Raw genomic sequence first — 20,955 nt, 5'->3', positions numbered from 1 at the left:
GTGGGAAGCTGCTATAGACCACAAACTGCTAACAGTCAGTATCTGGATAACACGTGTGAAATGTTTGATAATGTATATGATATCAAAAGAGAGGTATACGTTCTGGGTGATTTAAATATTGAATTGCTTTCATCAAGCTGCCTACTGAAGAAAAAGCTTCAGACTGGTTCAGGTTATCAGTCAACCTACCAGAGTAATAACAAACAGCAAAAGAATGAAATCATCAACATGCACTGATAACATATTTACTAATGCTGTAGAAATTTGCTTTAAAGCAGTATTCAAATCCATCGGATGTAGTGATCACAATATTGTAGCCATATCTAGGGAAACCAATATGCCAAAGGCCTAATATATTGTTTAAGAGGTCATGAAGTTTTGGAGTGATTCCTATGCTGTTGATATAAATAATATTTGTTTGTCTGTGGTGTGTAATGAGGAGCAACCAAATGCTACACTTGACTTTTTTTTTAAATTGCTTATTCCAGTTACTAATAAGCATGCACCCATTAAAACTTGTTTGGGATAGGGGGCAGCATTTTCACTTTTGGATGAATAGCGTGCCCAGAGTGAACTGCCTCCTACTCTTTCCCAGATGCTAATATATGCATATTATCATTAGTATTGGATAGAAAACCCTCTGACGTTTCTAAAACTGTTTGAATGATGTCTGTGAGTATAACGGAACTCATATGGCAGGCAAAAACCTGAGAAAAATCCAAACAGGATGTGGGAAATCTGAGGTTTGTAGTGTTTGAACTCATCCCTATTGAATACACAGTAGGATATGGGTTATTTTGCACTTCCTAAGGCTTCCACTAGATGTCAACCGTCTTTAGAATGTTGTTTCAGGCTGCTCCTGTGAAGGGGGGCTGGATGAGAGCTGTTTGACTAAGGGGTCTGCCTGCAGCCTCGTTCTCAGTCACATGCTTTCACATGAGAGGTATCTCTCGTTCTATTTCTACAGACAATGGAATTCTCTGGTTGGAACATTATTGAACATTTATGATAAAAACATCCTAAATATTGATTCTGTACTTAGTTTGACAAGTTTCATTGACCTGTAATAACTTTTTGAACGTTTTGTCCATCTGGACCAGAGAGCACTTTTGGATTTGTTTACCAAACACCCTAACAAAAGAAGTTATTTGGACATAAATGGACATAAATGATGGACATTATTGAACAAAACAAGCATTTATTGTGGAACTCCGATTCCTGGGAGTGCATTCTGATGAAGATCATCAAAGGTAAGTGAATGTTTATAATGCTAGTTATGACTAATGTTGACAACCCAACATGGCGGATATTTCTCTGGCTGGTTTGGGCTCTGAGCGCTGTTCTCAGATTATGCTTTTTCCGTAAAGTTTTTTTTTAAATCTGACAAAGTGGTTGCATTAAACCTCTTAGAGGTTAGGGTGCATTTTTTCAACTTTTTGATAAAAAGCGTGCAAAATTTCAACGTCCTGCTACTCATGCCAGGAATATAGTATATGCATATGATTAGTATGTGTGGATAGAAAACACTCTGCAGTTTATAAAACTGGTTAAATCATGTCTGTGACTATAACAGAACTTGTGTAGCAGGCAAAACCCCAAGGAAAAACTGTTCTGAAAAAAATATGTATATCCCTCCGCCAGTTCCCTGTATTGTCTATGTCAAGGGAAATTAGATAGCGCCCAGTTTACAGTTCCTACAGCTTCCACACGATGTCACCAGTCTTGGGAATTGGGTTGAAGTTAATCTTTGGTGAAATGAAGAATAGGCACTTCCTGTCAGAGGTTTCACTGTGGATAGTTATGAAAGAGAGAAAATCGTCCATGATTTGTTGACTTGCTGCTATTGAATACAGATCGCCCCGTCATCAATTTGATCGATTATTAATGTTTAAAAATACCCAAAGTTGGATTACAAAAGTAGTTTGAAGTATTTTGGCAAAGTTTATAGGCAACTTTTTATTTTTTTTGTAATGACGTTGCGTTTTGGAAAGCTGTTTTTTTCTGGATCAGACGGGCTTTATAAATGGACATTTTGGGTATACATGGACGGAATTAATCGAAAAAAAGAACCAATTGTGATGTTTATGGGACATATTGGAGTGCCAACAAAGAAGCTCGTCAAAGGTAATGCATGTTTTTTATTTCTGCGTTTTGTGTAGCGCCGGCTACGCTAATTCTTTTGTTTACGTCTCGTTCAGGTATTTCGGGGGGGTGCATGCTATCAGATAATAGCTTCTCATGCTTTCGCCGAAAAGCATTTTTAAAATCTGACATGTTGGCTGGATTCACAACGAGTGTAGCTTTTAATTGAGTACCCTGCATGTGTGATTTAATGAAAGTTTGAGTTTTATCGAGTACTATTTGAATTTGGCGCTACGCATTTCCCCAGGCTATTGGCTAGGAGAGACGCTAGCGTCTCAGTGGCCGTAAGAGGGTTTAAGGAGAAGTTTATCTATATTTCCATGTGTAACACATGTATTTTCATCAACATTTATAATGAGAATTTCTGTGAATTCATGTGGCTCTCTGCAAAATCACTGCATGTTTTGGAACTACTGAACATAACACGCCAAAGTAAAATAAGATTTTTGGATATAAATATGAACTTTACCGAACAAAACATACATGTATTGTGTAACATGAAGTCCTATGAGGGTCATCTGATGAAGATCATAAAAGGTTAGTGATTCATTTTATCTCTATTTGTGCTTTTTGTGACTCCTCTCTTTGGCTGGAAAAATGTCTGGGATTTTCTGTGAGTTGGTGGTGACCTAACATAATCGTTTGTGGAGCTTTCGCTGTAAAGCATTTTTGAAATCAGACACTGTGGCTGGATTTATCTTTAATATGGTGCCTAATACTTGTATGTTTGAGAAATTTGATTTATTAGATTTCTGGTGATTTGTATTTGGCGCCCTGCAATTTCATTGGCTGTTGGCGAGGGGTTCCGCTAGCGAAACGGGGTTTTGGGATCTATCAAATTTTGGGATCTATCATTGATTGAATCAGATGGCTCATTTATCACAAAACCCACTGATATTTTCAACTGTTTTAATTATTTTTTCATTGGCAAGATTAGAAAACTTAGTCATGACATGCCAAAAGCATTCGCTGGCACTACACATCCAGGTATAACTGATATAACTATAACTGAAATTATGAAAGACAAGCATTGTAATTTTTTGTTCTGTAAAGTGAGCATGGAAGAAGTGAACATATTAATGTTGTCTATCAACAATGACAAGCCGGACTTCCGGCAATGGCGAAGCTCTAGCAAGACGTGTCTGCGTAGCATCCTCGAACTTTCAAAACATTAAGTCATTTTGACAGGTCTACCTGTTCGTTAATAGTGAGTTGGAAGTTAAAACATCTCTTTTATCGGCAAAACAAAATATGCCCAATATGTCAAAGCCTCAGATGAGGCATGGAAAAATGCCCTCCTCTGACAGTCCTTCTTCGGCCTCAGTGGATGCTAGCTCGGAAGAAGCACCAGCATGGCTCTGAATGGAGATGGACAAGGGTATAACAAAAATCCAAGAGACACTTTCTGAAACCTCAGAAAGTGTCGAAACTCCATGAAGAGCAGAAAGTCACAACCGGACGAGTGACAATGTTAGAAAAAGACCAGGCTGCCATCCTGGACGTCCACGAGGACGTGGACCAAAAGTACAAGAAGTTGGAAGACACCATCTCTAAACTTGAGGATGCATTTGATTATTATGAACATTTCCAAAGGTGCTCGAATTTGAGACTTCAAGGATTCCCTGGGGCCGTGGAGGGAAGAGACGCCATCCTCTTTTTCCCAAAATTCTGGATCTATCCCCTTCCGCACACACACTGGAAATCGAGAGGGCCCATCGCACCCTAAGGAGGCAGCTGCCTGACCAGGTTGCACCCTATAAAGATATAAATTTGCGCTAAACAGAGGTAGCCATTTTTCCTCCCGGTCCCAGTGAAAAGCCAACTGTCCAGGTTGATATATTATCGAATAGATACTTGAAAAACACCTTGAGGATTGATTAGAAAAAATCTGTTTGCCATGTTTCTGTCGATATTATGGATATAATTTGGAATTTGTGTCTGCGTTGTCGTGACCACTATTTCCTGTGGATTCCTATGCATAACGCATCAAGCTAACAGAGGTATTTGGATATAAAAAAAATATCTTTATGGAACAACAAGGAACATTTGTTGTGTAACTGGGAGTCTCGTGAGTGAAAACATCCGAAGCTTAAAGGTAAACGATTAATTTGATTGCTTTTCTGATTTTCGTGACCAAGTTACCTGCCGCTAGGTGTACTGTATTTTTTGTGAAGAATCAACAACAAGTGGGACACAATCATGAAATGGAACGACATTTATTGGATATTTCAAACTTTTTAACAAAACAAAAACTGAAAAATACAGTTTTATATCTTTATGTTTGAAGCCTGAAATGTGGCAAAAGGTCGCAAAGTTCAAGGGGGCCGAATACTTTCGCAAGGCACTGTATATATATATTATATATATTATATATTTATATATATTATATATATTATAATATATATATATATTATATATAATATATATATATTTTATTATATATATATATATATTTTATATATATATATATATATTTTATATATATATATATATATATATTTTATATATATATAATATATATATACACAAGTAGATAAAGTAGATAAACAAGTAGATAAACAATCACCATCCTCCTGAGTTCACCCTCCCCTCAAATTATTATATATATATATAATATATATATAATATATATATATATATATATAATATATATATATATATATACATATATATATATTATATATATATATATATATAATATATATATATATTTTTTAAATATATATATATATATAATATATATATAATATATATATATAAATATATATATATATATATATATAATATATATATATATAATATATATATATAAATATATTATATATATAATAAATATATAATATATTATATATATTATATATATATATATATATATATATATATATATATATATATATATATATATATATATAATATTTTGAGGGGAGGGTGAACTCAGGAGGATGGTGATTGTTTATCTACTTGTCCCTATTTGAGGGATGGTAGTTATCGTCTGGTAAAGGTTTTAATTTATTCATAGCTTGATGTCTTTTTCCTGTGCTGCTTGGGTACATTTGTGGTCACCGCTTTTGTCGCCGCGCGGCAGGCTTTTACAGGGCGCATTGGGGAATGCCAATTGGTTGAAATTTGGGTGTGCGGGTAGGCTCTGTTGGTGACTATCCTCTGTTTTTGTTGTTGTTGTGACATGCTCAAGTGGGGCTAAATAGTCCGGTCATTATTGTTGCTGATGTCTGTCTCTTTGATTCAAATGGTATTTTATTACTTGTCTAACAATATTTTCTTGTAACAAGGAACAGTCAATACACTTCTAATGCCATATACATATAATTTAGAATTACCTAATTTGAGCGATGCTATGCATAGCTGGTACAGTTGAAGTTGGAAGTTTACATGCACCTTAGCCAAATACGTTTAAACTCAGTTTTTCACAATTCCTGACATTTTAATCCTAGTAAAACTTCCCTGTCTTAGGTCAGTTAGGATCACCACTTTATTTTAAGAATGTGAAATGTCAGAATAATAGTTGAAGAGTGTCACGATCGCTGTCGTCGTGAAATTGACCGGACCAAGGTGCAGCATGGTGAGCGAACATATCTTTATTTGATAAATGTTGCCAACAAAACAAAGAACAAGGAAACAACCGTGAAGCTGACCCCCCCCAAAGGTGCGGACTCCGGCCGCAAACCTGACACTATAGGGGAGGGTGGGCATCTACTTCAGTGGCGCCTCCGGTGCGGGACCCAGACCCGCTCCACCTCTGACTCCCCCCACTTTGGTAGCGCCTCTGGTGCGGGGACCCTTGTCGCCAACCCCGGACTGGGGACCCTCCCTGACGGCTCCGTACTGGGGACCGACTCTGGAGGCTCCGGACTGGAGACCGTCGCTGGAGGCTCCGGACTGGAGACCATCGCTGGAGGCTCCGGACTTGAGACCGTCCCTGCAGGCTCCGGACTGGAGACCGTCGCTGCAGGCTCACCAGGCTGGGGAGACCTATTGGAGGCCTGGTCCGTGGAGCAGGCACAGGATGAACCGGGCTGTGGGGGAGCACTGGGGATCTGGTGCTTATCCTTGGCACCGCTCTTCCAGGCTGAATGCCCACTTTAGCCCGGCACCTCCAGAGCGCAGGCAGAGGTCGAACTGGGCTGTGGGGGAGCACTGGAGATCTGGTGCTTAGAACTTTCACCGCTTCTCGTGGCTGAATGCCCACTTTAGCCCGGCACGTGCGGAGCGCAGGCCCAGGTCGCCCTGGGCTGTTGCAGCGCACCGGAGACACAGTGCGCAGAACCGGCGCAAGATACCCTGGGCCGAAGAGGCGCACCGGAGACCAGGAGCGCTGTGCTGGCACAATCCATCCTGGCTGGATGCCCACTCTAGCACAACACATGCGGAGAGCTGGCTCAGAGCTCACCGGGCTGTGAACATGTACTGGAGACACTGTGCGCTTCACCGCATAACACGGTGCCTGGCCAGTACCGCACTCCCTACCGTGAGCACGGGGAGTTAGCTCCGCCAACCTCCCCTTGTGCCCCCCAAAAACATTTTTGGGGAGTGGCTTCCCGGTCTTCCTTGCCAGCCGTGACCCTGTGTAATGCTGGTCTCCTTTTCTCTCTGATTCTGCCTTCCTCGCTGCCTCTGCCTGCTTCCACGGCATGCTCTTGTGTCCTGACATCACCTCCTCCCAGGTCCATGATGTCCTCCACTCTGTCTGCCCCTCCTGGCCACGCTGCTTTGTTCGCTTGTGGTGGGTAGTTCTGTCACGAACGTCGTCAGGGTGGAAATTACCGGACCAAGGTGCAGCATGGTGAGTGCACATATCTTTATTTGATAAATATCACCAGCAAAACAAAGAACAAGGAAACGACCGTGAAGCTTACTTAGGCTTTAATGCCCCTAACTAAGACAATTACCCACAAATACAAATGAAAAAAGGCTGCCTAAGTTTGATTCCCAATCAGAGACAACAATAGACAGCTGTCCCTGATTGAGAACCGTACCCGGTCAAAACATAGAAACAAAGAACATAGAGTATCCAACCCGAGTCACACCCCGACCAACAAAACATAGATAATAAAAAGATCTCTACGGTCAGGGCGTGACAAGAGGATGATTTATTTCAGCTTTTAATTCTTTCATCCGATTCCCAGTGGTTCAGAAGTGTATATACAATCATTTAGTATTTGGTAGCATTGCCTTTAAAAATAGTTTAACTTGGCTCAAACATTTCAGGTAAACTTCCATAAGCTTCCCACAATAAGTTGGGTGAATTTTGGCCCATTCCTCCTGACAGAGCTGGTGTAACTGAGTCAGCTTTTTATGCCTCCTTGCTCGCACATGCTTTTTCAGTTCTGGCTACAAATGTTCTATATAGGATTGAGGTCAGAGCTCTGTGATGGCCACTCCAGTACCTTGACTTTGTTGTCCTTATGCCATTTTGCCACAACTTTGGAAGTATGCTTGGGGCCATTGTCCATTTGGAAGACCAATTTGTGACCAAGCTTTAACTTCCTGATGGATGTCTTGAGATGTTGCTTCAATATAGCCACACAACTTTTTTTTCCACATGATGCCATCTATTTTGTGAAGTGCACCAGTCCCTCTTGCAGCAAAGCACCCCCACAACATGATGCTGCCACCCCCGTGCTTCACGGTTGGGATGGTGTTCTTCGGCTTGCAAGCCTCCCCCTTTTCCTCCAAAAATAACGATGGTCATTATGGCCAAACAGTTCTATTTTTGTTTCATTAAAACAGAGGATATTTCTCCAAAAATTACCCAATGTGTCCCAATGTGCAGTTGCAAACCGTAGTCTGGCTTTTTTATGGCAGTTTTGGAATAGTGGCTTCTTCCTTGCTGAGTGGCCTTTCAGGTTTTCTGGAATTTTCCAAGCTGTTCAAAGGCACAGTCAACTAAGTGTATGTAATCTTCTGACCCACAGGAATTGTGATACAGTGAATTATAAGTGAAATAATCTGTCTGTAAACAATTGTTGGAGAAATTACTTGTGTCATGCACAAGTAGCTGTCCTAACCGACTTGTAAAAACTTTAGTTTGTTAACAAGACATTTGTGGAGTGGTTGAAAAATGAGTTTTAATGACTCCAACCTCTGTGTATGTAAATTTCCGACATCAACTGTACATCTAGCTTAAAGAATAGCGTCTAAGAGTATGAGTTCTTTAACTCCCTGGATTGGGGATGGGGTTGGGCGGGTTTTTGGTAGGGTCAAGGTATTAGCTCAGGAGATGTTTCCTATTTTATACTTTTGTATACACTCAACGCAATTTTGTTTCTATCTTCTTCCCTATTTCTTATTTTCTTTAAAGATGTCTGCACCTAATAACTATAGATTTATGACACTTAACATTTGGGGTACTAAATGCCCAGTCACTATTAGTATCAACCTCACACAGGCATCTAAAATGTTAAAAGTGAAAATGAAAAATGTTTGACTTGTAGATTTATGGAGATTTCACAACCAAAAGGTTAAAGAATACTAATTTTACTCCCCTGTTCATAAATTACTCTGGAATTGACATACTTCTTATTCCTGTAGCCAAGGGAAGTTACCTACTAGGTGTAAGTATTTCCCAAAATGTATATCAGATCATTCTGCCCTGCTGGCTTCAGTACCAGTCAGTAAAACACAACCACCCTCAAGAAGGTGGAGGTCTGGCACAAATGTACTAAATAATCCCACATTTGTAATATTTCTGAACACTCATAATGACATATATTTTTTAGCACCAATCACTACTCTGCCTCCCCCTTAATTTTATGCACAGCTTTCCATGCATATCTGCAGGGGCAAATAATATAATTTAGTTCAGGTGCTTGTAAGATGTATAAGGCTCAAGTAGATTTGTTGGATAAAGAAATTAGAGAAAATAAACATAGTATAACATTTGACGACTCAACTCAACAAAAATTTGACTCAAACCGATTGGAATATAACACCCTGACGACCCACAAAGCATAAAACGCTCTTTGGAGAACAAAGCAAAACTACTATGAACATGAAGATAAAGCAGGACAGTTGCTTGCTTGGCAGATAAGGCGAGAGGAAGCTAGTAGAGATATTAGCTCTATTAAGCTGCCCAATAACACAGTTGTTCACAGTCCTGAGGAAATGAATCTAGTCTTTAGGGAGTTTTATGAAACATTGTAAAGTACAAAAGTCTGAAGGGGATGCCCCTGCCACAATGCATGAGTTTTTGAACAAACTCAATTTACAAACTTTAACTGATGAGGATTGAGAGCACTTTGGAGAAAGAGATTACATCCGAGGAAATTGGGGAATCCATTTTCAACACTGCTGAGGGAAAATCACCAGAGAGATGGCTTCCTTATTGAATTCTATCAATCCTTTTTACCCAAACTAATTGAGCCTCTTTGCAATATAATTATGCCATAGAGACAGAAAAGCTCCCAGACACACTTGAACAGGCACTGATCACAGTTTTGTTAAAACCTGGGAAAGATCCTCTGCTTTGTGGGTCATATAGACCAATATCTTTATTGAGCACTTCATATAAGATTCTTGCAAAACTCATAGCTCTTAGACTAGATAAGGTTCTTCCTGACTTGGTTGATATGGACTTAGCAGGCTTCGTAAGAAACCGCTCATCTCCTGAAAGTATCAGAGGAGGATTTAATACTATGCATAATGTAGAGAATGACCAAGAACCTGTAGTGGAGGCTTCATTAGATGCAGCTTTACACCGCATAGAATGGAACCACCTGTTTGAGGTTTTACAGAGGATGAATATTAGACCTAAGTATGTAGGTCTGATTAGATTACTGTACAAATGTCCGGTAGCTCAGATCCTGACTAATGGAAATGTTTCCTCCCAGTTCTCCCTATCACGTGGCACAAGACAGGATTGTCCCGCTAGTCCTCTCCTCTTTTGGGGATCTATAGAGCCACTGGCAGAAGATTTTAGATTTCATCCATCCATCCATGGTATTTGTAAAGGTGGGCGTGAACATCTGATCTCGCTATATGCTGATGACATTTTGCTTTACCGCACTAAACCAGAAATGTCACTCCAAGCATTAGTTGACATCCTGAAAGAATATGGGACCTTTTCAGGACATAAAATAAATCGAAGAGTATAATTATGCCTTTAACAGGGCAGCTATGCAGATGCCAATCTTAGACCAGCCATTTTCTTTGAGACCTCAGGAAATTACATATCTTGGATTGCAAATTCCTTCTGAAAATGTTAAGACACATCAACTGAACTATACTCCACTTCACAAAAAGGTTGGGGAAGAACTGGATAGATGGCGGGATTTACCAATTTCTCTTATTGGGCGGGTCAATTGTGTAAAGATGAATATATTACCAAAATTCTTGTACCTTTTTCAAACCTTGCCTTTTCCTATTCCCAAAGTTTTTTTTTCAAACAAATTAATAGGAATGTTTCTTCATTTCTGTGGAAAGGGAAACCCCTCAGAGTGAAACTCACAACTGCCAACCATACAATATGACGGTACAACTAGATCCTTCCCTTATTCTTCTTGGGATGACTCTGTTCTACCAGTTAATATTGGTAGCAAAACCAGATTCATTACATTGGCAGTCATTTAGCCAAAAAATGCACAGCTATAATATGGAAGAGTGACACTCCGCCAAGCAAGCAGATGTGGCTAAAAGAACTAACTTCCTATATTAATCTGAAAAAAATTATGTACAATTTACGTAATTAATAACCCTTTGAATATACTGATGTCTGGAGTGACTTTCAGCAGTTTCAGAGTCGTCACCTTAGCTGCCTCATTGTTACTTTCTTCATTAATGTATTATTGTTATTATTATTTGTTTTTGCGTTGAATAATTTGTTTTCTAGCGTTGAATGTGAAGGTCATTCTGGTATTTTTTGTTTATCATTGACGCTAATACTGGTAGAGGGGAGGGAGGGGGATGAGTACTAAACTATGTGTTGGGGAGGGAAGGGTTTTGCACGAGGTGCTCCAATGTAGCATGGGTTTTTGTGTAGGTGGAAGGAATAACGGGGAATTATTTGTGTCATATTTTGCTGATAGTTAAATTGTAAAAAAAATAATATTATAAATATATTATTACAAAAACAATGACAAGCCACTGGGGTCTGACAACTTGGATGAATAATGACTGAGGATAATAGTGGTTGATATCGCCACTCCTATTTGCCATATCTTCAATCTAAGCCTACGAGAAAGTGTGGGCCCTCAGGCCTGGAGGGAAGCAAAAATGCATTCCGCTACTCAAGATTGATCATAGTCTGCTGTTGGAAAAACGTATGTGTTATGGCTTTACACCCCTGCTATATTGTGGATAAAGAGTTACCTTTCTAACAGAACACAGAGGGTGTTCTTTAATGGAAGCCTCTCCAACATAATCTAGGTAGAATCATGAATTCCCCAGGGCAGCTGTCTAGGCCCCTTACTTTTTTCAATCATTACTAATGACATGCCACTGGCCTTGAGTCAAGCCAGTGTGTCTATGTATGAGGATGACGCAACACTATACACGTCAGCTAGTACAGCTCGTAAAATCACTGCAACGATTAACATAGAGCTGCAGTTAGTTTCAGAATGGGCGGCAAGGTATAAGTTAGTCCTAAATATTTCCAAAACTAAAAGCATTGTATTTGGGACAAATCATTCACAAAACCCTAAACCTCGATTAAATATTCTAATAAATCATGTGGAAATTGAGCAAGTTGTATGTAACTGCCTTGATGTTGCTGGACCCCAGGAAGAGTAGCTGCTGCAATGGGAATCCTTAATAAATACAAATAAACAAAGTGCACCTTGGGCTGGTGACCGATAAAAGGCCACTCTAAAATGTGCAGTTTAGTCACACAACACAATGCCACATATGTTTAGTTTTTAGGGAGCGTGCAATTTGTGGCTGCAACCAAAGCCAATGCTGACTGCAGGAACGTCAACCAGAGCTGTTGCCAGAGAATTTAATGTTCATTTCTCTAGCATAAGCAGCCTCCAATGTCGTTTTAGAGAATGTGGAAGCACATCCAACTAGCCTCATAACCGCAGACCACGAGTAACCACACCAGCCCAGGACCGCCACATTCGGCTTCTTTACCTGGGACCAGCCACCCAGACAGCTGATGAAACTGAGGAGTATTTTTATCTGTAATAAAACCATTTTGAGGGGGAAAACATGTTCTGATTAGCTGGGCCTGACTCCCCAGTAGGTGGGCCTGGCTCCCAAATGGGTGGGCCTAAATGTGGAATGCCTGTCATTGGTTAAGTGCGCAGCCAACACTTCTTGTCCTTTCAAAGTAGAAGTTCACCCTTCTAACTCCATTTTATGAATCTATTAATCTAATATTTATTAATTAATTGATTAATAGCTGCCTATACCATGCTATAGTGCCAAGATAAAGTAAGATTTCTCAATTGATGCATAAGATTTAGTGTGTATTGACTTATTAATGAACTACTGTTACTGTAAACGGTTAGCTGACTGATCCAGTGCATTTTTATTTATTTATTTTTTATTTCACCTTTATTTAACCAGGTAGGCTAGTTGAGAACAAGTTCTCATTTGCAACTGCGACCTGGCCTAGATAAAGTACCTTTTCCATATTTTGTTACGTTACAGCCTTATTCTAAAATGGATACAATTATTTCATTTTCCTCAATCTACACACAATACCCCAATAATGACAAAGCGAAAACAGGGTTTTAGAATGTTTTGCAAATGTATTAAACATTTAAAACAGCAATTTCTTATTTATATAAGTATTCAGACCCTTTGCTATGAGACTCGAAATTGAGCTCAGGCACATCCTGTTTCCAATGATCATCCTTGAGATGTTTCTACAAGTTGATTGGAGTCCACCTGTGATAAATTCAATTGATTGAACATGAAAAACCAAGCCATGAGGTTGAAGGAATTGTCTGAAGAGCTCCGCGACAGGATTGTGTTGAGGCACAGAGGCACAGTACCAAAAAATCCCCAAGAACACATTGGCCTCCATTATTCTTAAATGTAAGAAGTTTGGAACCACCAACACTCTTTCTAGAGCTTGCCGCCAGGCTAAACTGAGCAACCGGGAGAAAAGGGCCTTGGTCAGGGAGAACCCGATGATCACTCTGACAGAGCTCCAGAGTTCCTCTGTGGAGATGGGAGAACCTTCCAGAAGGTCAACCATCTCTGCAGCACTTCACCAATGAGGCATTTATGGTAGAGTGACCAGACTGGAGCCAATCCTCAGTAAAAGGCACATGACAGCCAACTTGGAGGTTGCCAAAAAGCACCTAAAAACTCTCCGACCATGAGAAACAATTTTTTCTGGTCTGATGAAACCAATATTGAACTCTTCGGCCTGAATGCCAAGTGTCACGTCTGGAGAAAACCTGGCGCCATTTTTCAGCGGCAGGGAATGGGACACTAGTCAGGATCGAGGGAAAGATGAACGGAGCAAAGTACAGAGAGATCCTTGACGAATATCTGCTCCAGAGCACTCAGGACCTCAGACTGGGGCGAATGTTCCTCTTGTAACAGGACAACGACCCTAAGCACACTGCCAAGACAATGCAGGAGTGGCTTCGGGACAATTCTCTGAATGTCCTTGAGTGGCCCAGCCAGAGGCCGGACTTGAACCCGATCAAACTTCTCTGGAGAGACCTGAAAATAGCTGTGCAGTGACGCTCCCCATCCAACCTAACAGAACTTGACAGGATCTGTAGATAAGAATGGGAGATACTCCCCAAATACAGGTGTGCCAAGCTTATAGTGTCATACCCAAGAAGACTCAATGCTGTAATCGCTGACAAAGGTGCTTCAACGAAGTACTTAGTAAAGGGTCTGAATACTTCTGCAAATGTGATCTTTCAGTTTCTAATTTGTAATAAATGTGCGAAGATATCTAAAAACCTGTTTTGCTTTGTCATTATGGGGTATTGTGTGGAGATTGACGGGGAAAAAACTATTCGATCCATTTTAGAATAAGGCTGTAACGTAACAAAATGTGGAAAAAGTCAAGGAGGCTGCATACTTTTCGAATGCACTGTATATCCTAGCTACCGAACTAACCGTTAGTAATCTTATTCAATGATGCCATACAGCCAAAACAACAACATATATTGCGAGTTATTAGCCTGTGCTTAATTTGTAAACCGGAACAAGAAGTGAGCGCTATTGGGGGGTGACCTGGGAAGCTCTGAGATACCGGAAAGCATGCTAATTTTTTTTAACGCATTTCATGCAATTCTACATAATTCTACATGACTGGAACTTACAGCATTTTTTTAACTACTTTGCAGATATGAAACGAACAGACAATCATAATATCAGTCAAAAATGTCAAATTCCCAGTTTATGCTGCAAAACCAACTCAATTTAACAGTTTTGAAAAAAGGTTATATTTGACCCAAAGGCATTATTGGCAAAATAGAATGATTCAAAAATTAACCAAAATATTTCGTAGCAGTCCAAAATATATTGCTATCCGGTTGTAAATCACAGGCCTACATTGTTTACTGCCTCCACCCATTTGGGATGCACTGTTTCAATATCAATGACTAACTAAGACTGGGAATGCCAATACAATCAAACTAGCAAGGGCAATGATCACAAGTCAGTCATAATGTGGCTAATAGGCTAATGCACATATGTCAAACACAAGGCCCGCGGGCCAAATAGGACACACTAGCAAGTATAAATAAGTTGAGTCACCTACTTTCTGAAATTACAGCCTGATGTGTTCAACTTCAATTGCGCTGCTTTTGTGTGTCCCGTTTACAAAGTGTACAGACACATCCCTCAGTCCTAGCTAGGCTACTAAAATGTTGCAGTCTGGCTTCGGTTTATAAAGCTTGACAATGAATAACCAAAAAATAAAACACCATGCAAAAGAGAAACATGTAGGCCTATTACAGCAACATTTGAGCAGCAGCCCCATACACCCATACATTCAACCGCACCGGTAATCCATGCAGTGCAAAGAAATTCAAAACATGTTTTAAATGCCAATGTTACAACAGCCTATAGATATGTTTTTGTTCCTTAGAGTTATTCAATTATTTGTGATTAGGGTCACAGCATATTATGCATATCTGCAAGCTTAGCAGCAAATGCTGGACATATAATATTTATCTCTTTTATTTTAATATGTTACAGCATCCTATGTACGTAAGTTCACAATATTTTTTTCTTATAAAACAATGGCCAGTCTGGGTTGCTAGCTAGCTAGATATGCTGAACTTGGACGACTGTTATCCACAGTTAGGATATATCTTAGTTGGCAATCAAATGTATTTGCCATCGAACAAATGGGCGGGCAGTTCCCATTCAGTTGTCAAAACTTGGGTTGGTATAAGCATGCATTGGCAGGCAAGCTGCAGAAGGAAGAGCAGGCTACTATTCCCAATCGTTTTATCAGTGCAGTCAGAGTTTATCTAATGTTTTTCGTTAGATTTAAGCTCATCTCGCTCTGGCTTGTATTAGTTGTTGACCTTTTCGATGTACATATGCAACTGAGGGAGAGAGCCTACCTTTTCATGGTTGTTTAACCAATAGGACTGTGAAGTTCCCAAATGTAAGGGGACTCCTGTGGTTTTTACATGTTTGCAGAAATCCATTTAGGTGTGTTTTGTGTCTTTTGGCGAATGTGTTCTAATGATCTAAAGTCGTGCTGTTGCTACTGCCTCTAAACACACAGTCCAGTTCAAAATTAATGATGGTAGGCCGGTGTGGCAAATGGTTTACTTGCATATGGGCCTACTGTAGCTCTGATTTGCTATGGTGCACCAGTCTGCGCAGACTCCAGTCCTAGACAAGACATGTGTTTTTATTAGGTTTTATTTACTGCAGTGTCTATTAATTGTCCAAACGCACAGCCACTTTCCCACTCTGTATTTTTATAGAATTTTCACAAATGCCTTACCATACGAAAATGACCATATCTAAGTGCTTGCTTGTCATTTTTTTTTTAATAGTGTCATGTTCTTCCTGGGGGTATATGAACAGATTTCATATTGCTAAAACCGTGTCAGTTCCACTTTAAAAACCTGCTGTATGTAAAATATTGTGTGCTATAGCTTGGAAAATAAATACATGAGACTCTGGAAGACAACATAATAATGTTTGCTTCCAACGTTAAGGGCTGTTTTTCAAAATAAGTCAAATCCGCTTAGTGTTTTTTTTTTGTCCTTTCCATGATACTGACAAGTATCACGATACTGGTATCGTCCCGGCCCTACTAAGAGGTCAAAATAATACTCTGAAATATTGAAAATTATGATAATGTACTTTTTTTCTTTCTTTTTTTTAAACAATGCGTGCAATTTCAGCCTGTTCAGGTGGGGTGGATCTTTTGGCCCACATCATGACGTCACAATGTGATGTGATTATAATAGACCAATGACTGTTTATCTGGGTAAATGGTGGGATCTAGACCATCCTGTAGCCAATCAAGGTTGTGTATGTAAATATCTTAAAACGTGTTTCCTAATGCCCACATGATAAGAGCATTTCAAGGGCCAATGAGGCTCAGGGAAATAAATTACATACATTTATTTTTGAGTTATTTTCATTAAATAAACACAGACAGGGATTTATTAAACATACAGTGATTTTTTTTTAATACAAAGACTACATGGGGCTTTAATAGCTGTCAAATACTTGCTTCCTCTGTCCTTGGGAGAATCTCAATTACATTTCCTTGATTCGTTGCATTCTCTTTCTTCGCCTCCTTCTCAAAACCCATTGGATGAGGTCAGAAGTCCTTCCCCTCCCACCTTATCTAATGGGGTTTGAGAAGAGGGAGAGAATACATGAGGAATCAAGGAAATGCAATTGAGATTCTCCCCTTGTTTTTCCTATTCCTCACCTCCCTCTTAAAGCACAATGGAGGAGAGGAGTGATAGTTCCTACCCTGAAGCTACAATGCTATTTCAAGGAAAGGCAAGGAGCAGAGAAAACAAGTACAGAAGAAACAAGAATTTGATGGGTAGTTTTCAGGCACAGACTCACACACTCAAGCCCAATGCTTGAACAGTTTACTGATTATAATGATTTCATTATTGGTTATTATTATTGTCAATTTTGTTGACAGAATCCATTGTATGCTATTATTGTATTATATTATGTCAACTATTAAAACATAGAAATGCTGTTGTTTATTATTTTAATTCTTCAGGAATGTTTAGCATGGCTATAAATGATGAAGCAGTTGACTAAAGCACAAAAAGACCTGGCAACTAGGCATGACAAAAAACATATGGTGTCCATGTTTCTTGTGACATTTTGAATGACATGTAGATGTTATGTTGTTGCTAGATGGAGTTATGGTGTAATTGTGCCTACCTAGACTTGTATTCCTGTAACTACACATTGGATCCTGTAAGACAGTCATATTTAAATGTATATCAAACCATTTTACAATTTTGACCATGATGTCAATCATTGTAAGCATTTCACTGTAAGGTCACCTGTTGTATTCGGCGCATGTGACAAATAAAATTTGATTTGATTGGGCCCTTTATTTATAGAACGACCCACATTGTCACGATCGTGAGGAGAGACGGACCAAGGCGCAGCGGATGTTGGGTTCCAAATATTTATTATAAAGTGAAACTTAGCAAAACAAAACAATAAATAAAATAAACTAACAACGAAACGTGACCACGTGGTGCACATGCACAAAACACAAAATAATATCCCACAAATGCAGGTGGGAAAACAACCTGCCTAAATATGATCCCCAATCAGAGGCAACGGTAAACAGCTGCCTCTAATTGGGAACCATATTAGCACCCACATAGAAATATCTATACTAGATCACCCCCTAGTCACCCCCTGACCTACTACACCATAGAGAACTAAGGGCTCTCTATGGTCAGGGCGTGACACACATACACATACAAACATATATATGCAAGCACACACACACACTCTCTATCACTCTGGCGCATGTAAGCATGTAAGCACACCCCAAAAATACATTCATTTTTATTGCAAACAAAGTGTGTCAGTGCTTGCCTTTGTGTACATTTGCTTAAGTGTTGAGTGGAGACATGCTGCAGTTGATGTTTGTGTGTGTGCATCAATATCTGTTTGAACTTTCGCTGTATTTGTGTGTGTGCCAGAGTGATAGAGGAAGTGTATGTGCTTGCATACATGTGTTTGTGCAGTGTGTATATGGGTCTGTACAGTGTGTGTTCATACAATGCATCTGTGTTCTTACAGCAAGATGTCTGACATCAAATACTACAAATATTTGCTCCCACCACTAATTTCTTGTGACTACTAAGACTTTGTCATTGAATACTCTTGGTTGGAGGATAATTAACAGTGGTGTATTGTTCCACATGTCAACTATCTGTTATTCTATGTGATCACTCATCACATTCTTGGCTTCTACCACCTCAGCACCCGGCTGCTACCCACTGGTGTCCTCACAGACCTGCTAAGGTATGCAATGCCGCAGACCACCTACTACACTGTGTGGTAAGGAGCATTTTAAAAATAAGCCACGTGGGAGATGGCCCAGTATAATGCTTTAACAAACAGAAATGTGTATGTTGGAAATAGGAATGGACACAATTAGCTCTGGTGCTGGAAGATAGAAGCCATAGCCATTTTTTTAGTATAGAGTAGAGGGCGAGAAAGGGGGGATAGAGAAAGACCTGGTTGTTGCTGCTACAGATGTAGGATCTTAATTTGATCATCCTGTTGTAGGAGAACTTTCCTAGTGTATTTTTAAAAGGCTTCTGAAGTTTGTGATTTCCAATTTGACATTTCAGATTTGATTATCCCTTACGAAAAATGTATCAACCCCTAGAAAAATGTCCATTAATTATAATCCACATAATAATTCACATTTCCTGTTGCTGCAGGATTATTTTCCTGCTGTAGCAAACTGGCTCAAATTAAGATCATACATTTGTATAGCTGTCTGAGATCTTGCATTGGAGCTCGTAGAGAGAGAGTCATCTAAAACCACATCTCTGCCCAAATACCAGCTGTAAAGGCCGTCCGGTTCAGCCACACACACATATAGGAAGCCTTTATTAAAGCCGTCATTTTGATCTGTCAGCCATGAAGTATAAGTCACGCAAACGCAAGTGCACAGGAATGTGCGCACCAACACAAACAAGCATGCAAAAACGCACCCACACACACACACACTCTTATGTGGTTACTCATTGAGTGTTCGACAACTCAGACTCGCTACGCAAGTGACAAGGACTACAGACTTTCTGTTCGATTGAAAGTTAGAATGGGCAAAACTAGTGACGAAAGCAACTTTGAGTTGTATGATCGTCAGAGCCAAGCACGCCGGATCCAGTATCTCAGAAACGGCTGCCCTCCTGGGCTTTTCACGCATGACAATGTCTAGGGTTTACCGAGAATGGTGTGACAAACAAAAAACATCCAGTCAGCGGGCAGTTCTTTGGGGCGAAAACAGCTCTTTGATGAGAGAGGTCGAAGGAGAATGGCAAGAATCGTGCAAGCTAACAGGCAGGCCACAAACAGTCAAATAACAACGCTGGATAAATCTTAGGGATAGGGGGCAGTATTTTCACATCCGGATGAAAAGCGTGCCCAAAGTAAACTGCCTGTTACTCAGGCCCAGAAGCTAGGATATGCATATAATTGGTAGATTTGGATAGAAAACACTAAAGTTTCTAAAACTGTTAAAATAATGTCTGTGAGTATAACAGAACTGATTTGGCAAGAACAAACCATCCAGGGAAAAATAATTGAGGTCATAGTATTTCCCAATAGGTTTCTATGGGAAAGGCTCTCCAAAGGGTAGTGCGGTCTGCACAACGCATCACCGGGGGCAAACTACCTGCCCTCCAGGACACCTACACCAGCCGATGTCACAGGAAGATCATCAAGGACAACAACCACCCGAGCCACTGCCTGTTCACCCCGCTATCATCCAGAAGGCGAGGTCAGTACAGGTGCATCAAAGCAGGGACCGAGAGACTGATAAACAGCTATTATCTCAAGGCCATCAGACTGTTAAACAGCCACCACTAACATTGAGTGGCTGCTGCCAACATACTGACTCAACTCTAGCCACTTTAATAATGGAAAAATGTATGTAATAAATGCATTATAGCCACTTTAATTAACTTCTTTGGGAACAGGGGGGCAGTATTGAGTAGCTTGGATGAAAAGCGTGCCCAAAGTAAACTGCCTGTTACTCAGGCCCAGAAGCTAGGATGTGCATATTATTAGTAGAATTGAATGGAAGGCACTCTGAAGTTTCTAAAACTGTTTGAATAAAGTCTGTGAGTATAACAGAACTGATTTGGCAGGCAAAACCCCGAGCACATTCCATCCAGGGAAAACATTTTTTGAGGTCAATCTGTTTTCCATTGGTTTTCCATGGCAAGCCCGTGTTAATAGAAACATGCTTGCAGTTCCTATAGCTTCCACTAGATGTCAAGAGTCTTTAGAAATTGGTTTATGTTTTTCTTTTGAGAAATGAAGAAGTAGCCCTGTTATTTTCCTGTGTCACTCCAGGTGCACTCTAATGTTTTGGTGCACACGACCTGGAACGTGCTTCACTTTGTTTTTGTCCGGTATTGAACGTCTTAAATTTTATTGATTATTTACGTTACAAAATACCTAAAATTGTACTAGGAAAGTTGTTTGAAATGTTTGGACAAAGATTACAGGTCATTTATGAGATATTTTGTAGTCATGTAGCGCGAGTTGGAGCCAGTGTTTTTCTGGATCAAACGCGCCAAATAAATGGACATTTTGGATATTTAACGACGGAATTAATCGAAGAAAAGGACCATTTGTGATGTTTATGGGACAGATTGGAGTGCCAACAGAAGAAGC

Source organism: Oncorhynchus tshawytscha, linkage group LG11, assembly GCF_018296145.1.
Source record: "Oncorhynchus tshawytscha isolate Ot180627B linkage group LG11, Otsh_v2.0, whole genome shotgun sequence".
Taxonomy (NCBI): Eukaryota; Metazoa; Chordata; class Actinopteri; order Salmoniformes; family Salmonidae; genus Oncorhynchus; species Oncorhynchus tshawytscha.
Note: the sequence above shows the minus strand (reverse complement) of the source record.